A 4,137-nucleotide genomic window follows, 5' to 3' on the forward strand; every position below is an offset into this window, starting at 1 on the left:
CAGGAGCATACCCACGCCCCCCACCCCTTTCTTCCCCCACAGACATGCACCTCCTGGACTCTAAAGGACCCCACAAGGCTTGTAATCAGGACAGCAAAGGGCAGCAGCAGTTGGTCCCAGACAAACCCCCGAACCTGTCTCCAAGCACCCTTTTCTCTGACTTCACCGTGAGTCAGAACAGCCCAGCCGAGGCTCATCCCCCCACCCCCTGCCCCCTCCTTGTTTTTCGTCCCCAGTGTTAGTACACATCCTCTAACATTCACCGGGAATCGATATGTGAAATCTTTCCTGCACCAAGTCAATAACGCACACTACCCGCTAGCCCGGGGCAGGCGCACTCAGGGCCAGGTCCTCTTTCCGGCAACAATTAGTTATTGTTGGTCCTGGCATCCCCACCGGGTTCTGCTGTTTTTCTGGGCCAGGAGCTGAAATAAAACGGAGCCCTAGATGTGATCTCCAGGGAGGAAAGGTCAGGGGGTCCAAACCGCATGACCGGCGCTATGCCAGGGGAAGGAAGGCCACCTGTGGGCCAGGTCCGCGCCAGTTTTGCCCCTTGGTAGGCACCTGGGCTGTCTGCCCTGGTGACCCTCTATTTCTGCTGCAAATTGCTGGGCCAGTTTGTTCAGCTCCCTGTCTCAGTCTCCCCATTCCACTTGCCAAGGGATTTTCCTGGCTTCTTCCTGTCCTGCCGCAGGGTGAGGCCATGTGGAGGGGAGCCAAGGCATCCCAGCCTGCAGTCAGCACCAAGGCCCCAGATAGGGGAGGCCATGCTGCACCCCAGCAGCCACTGAGTTACCCTAACATCACCCCCACTGAGCAAAACCGTGAGCAATAAAAGGACTGAAAACAGGTTTCAAGCCCCTGAGTTGGGGGTAGTTTGCATACACAGTAAGGACAACTTAAAGAGACGCAAAGCACAAGGTGAGTAGATTATGTTAATTACTAGTATCGGTGAGTGAGTTCCGATGAGTTCCGAAAGTCCCTGGCCTCCACCTCCACCTCCCCTGAGCCCAGATGGCAGGCTCCCTCTACCAGGAGGTCTGGGGACTCTCTTGTCTGACTCCCTGATCTTTTTTTTCTTTACATGGTGAGTTGTTTCAGAATCTTTTTTTTTTTTTTACCTCTTCTTTTGGAGGTACCAGTCAGACCATCCTCTCTTCTGCTAACACACTCCTTGTTGGTTTGATTGAGTTTGGGGCCCTGTCAATTGCAAGGATACAACCTCATTTAAGCTACGGGTCTTCCTAATTACTAATATGAATTGCCTGCTACAAGGATTATAGCAGAGATTCAGACCAACATAGCCCTGGGCTTATGAAATTTACATTCCAGTAGAAACTCAGATTGGGGAAGTCTTCATTACCTACTAGGCATAAAAACATGACCCAGTGCAGGCAGGTGTCCTGTGCTTGGCAACCACCTGATAACCACTAAAGGCCCAGTTCTCACAATTTCATATAAATGGACGAACAAAAGTGAGTCTTCCTATATTTTTAAAGTATAAGCAGTTTGGCATTACCTGACGGCAGTGAGCCTGGGGAACCAGTAAAGTTTATGTTTTTGCCTGGAATTTAATATTTCTTTCTTTTTTTTTTTTTTATTAATTCCCACCCAGGGATATTTTTTCCATTGATTTTTAGAGAGAGTGGAAGGGAGGGGGAGAGACAGAAACATTGGTGTACCCCTACAGGCCTCCACTGAGCCAAACTGGCTAGGGCTAATATTTCTCTAAAAAGGATCCAAGTAGTCATCAAGGGAAAATTATTTTATTGCACTTCATAATGTTTTTTTAAAATGTAATAGTTTTCCCCTAGTATTATTGAAATACTATGCCCGGTGCAAGAAATTCATGCATTGGGTGGGGGTGGGGGGTGTCCCTCAGCCCAGCCTGTGCCCTCTCGCAGTCTGGGAGCCCCTGGGGGACGTCTGACAACTTAGGCTCAGGGAGCAGGCCTAAGCAGGCAGTCAGACATCCTTATCACTGCAGTGGAGGTGAGAGAGACTCCCGCCACTGCTGCTGCGCTCGCCAGCCATGAGCCCAGCTTCTGGCTAAGCAGTGCTCCCCCTGTGGGAGCCCACTGACCACCAGGGGGCAGCTCCTGTGTTGGGCGTCTGCCCCCTGTTGGTCAGTGCGCATCATAGTGACCAGTCGTTCCACAGTTTGGTCGATTTGCATATTAGCCTTTTATTATATAGGACTAGAGTCCAGGTGCATGAAATTTGTGCACAGGTAGGGTCCCTAGGCCTGGCCGGTGATCAGAGCAGATCGGGGTCTTCTGGCTGTTGGCCGGGGCCTTCCTTTATTCCGCGCTGCCCCCTGGTGGTCAGCGCACATCATAGCGAGTGATTGAACTCCCGTCTCCCAGTGGAACTCCAGAGACACTTTGCATATTAGCCTTTTATATATATACTAGAAGCCCGGTGCACGAAATTCATGCACTGTGGGGGGGAGGTCCCTCAGCCTGGCCTGCACCCTCTTGCAGTCCAGGAGTCTTCAAGGATGTCTAACTGATGGCTTAGGCTCGTTCCCACTGCCATGAATGCAGGAGAGGTTCCCACCACTGCTGCTGCGCTCGCCAGCTGTGAGCCCGGCTTCTGGCTGAGTGGTTCTCCCCGTGTGGGAGCACACTGACCACCAGGGGGCAGCTTCTGTGTTGAGCATCTGCCCTCTGGTGGTCAGTGCACATCATAGCAACTGGTCGTTTTGCCATTTGGTCTATTTGCATATTAGCTTTTTATTATATAGGATAGATAATTGACATATAACACTGTATAGCTTTGAGGTGTACAATGATTATTTATATAAGTATACATTGCAAAATGACTACTACAATAGTTATTTAATATATCCATCACCTCCCATAGTTACCTTTCCTGTGGTCAGAACTTTTAAGATCTACCCTCTTAGTAACTTGCAAGTACACAAGACAGTATTGAGAACTGTCGTCACCACGCTGTACGTCAGACCCCCAGAACTTACTCATCTTAGAACTGAACGTTGTACCGTTTGACCACCTTCACCAGCTTGCCTTACCTCTCAGCCCCTGGTGGCCTTCAACCTACTGTTCCTGTGAGGGGTGTTCCGTTTTGTGCTCTGTTTTATTTTTAGGTTCCATATAAAAGTGAAATCATACTTTACTTGTGTTCCTCCAGCTTATTTCATCTCGCATTGTTAACCTTAAAATTGAAGGCCAACGTGAGAGGTGGCAGGCATTTATTTGAGATAAAAAGAATAGGTGTCCAGGCAGAAACCCCATGTTCTGAGGAGGAGACGAGGCCAGGGCTAACTCTGAGAATTGCATCAATAGAAGGAAGGCCTTTCCACAGGTGCAGGGAACAAAGTGATGTTTATTCCAAAGCACGTTTTAAGTTTTCCCTGCAGGAGTCATCAGTCAGATAGTCACAGTATTTGCTTTCCTGGTAACTTTGCAAACAGTAGCGGGGGATACAATGTTGCCCTTTCACATTCCGCAGGTTTCGGCTGTTGCCCTGCAAGGACGTTGCCCCGGGAAGGCAGCCCCGAGCCTGTGCCTCCGCAGCGGATTCCTCCGAGGCTCCCCCGGCTGTGAACTCAGTACAGGTTACCACTGAACAGCTGCCCCGGGCGCTGGCTCCAGGGCCTGTTCTGCAACCCCTGCCTGACTCTTCTTGCTTCTCTTCCCCAAAGCCAGTAAAAGTAATCATTTAAAACATGTGCTCACACGGATTACCATGGAAATAAAATCAGTGAAAGCTGCTACACTCTCTAATCTACAACCAAAAGCAAGAGCAGTGGGGTGGAAGAGGTTAATGGAGGAAAAGGGAGGACCTATGTAATACTTTCAACAATAAAGATTTAAAAAAACAAAACAAAAGCAAGAGCGAAGTCCCCTCACCGGGACTGAAAACTCCAAGCCCTGCTCTCCCGCCGCCTCACACGCTTCCGGAAGTCCGGGCGCGGGACGGTTTCCGGGGAAGCCGGGAAAAGACGAGGGGCGGGGCCTTCGGGGCGCTCTAGCGTTCGCCTACTCTATGGCTGCCGCCCATTGACAAGCCCGAAGGCAAGGCTCCTCTCTATTGGACGCGCAGCCTCGCGAAGGCGGGGCACCTCGGCCTGCGGCACGCTGATTGGCTGGGCCTGCCATTCCAGGCGGAGGG

This window comes from Myotis nattereri (genome assembly GCF_964212035.1).
Source record: "Myotis nattereri genome assembly, chromosome: 16".
Taxonomy (NCBI): domain Eukaryota; kingdom Metazoa; phylum Chordata; class Mammalia; order Chiroptera; family Vespertilionidae; genus Myotis; species Myotis nattereri.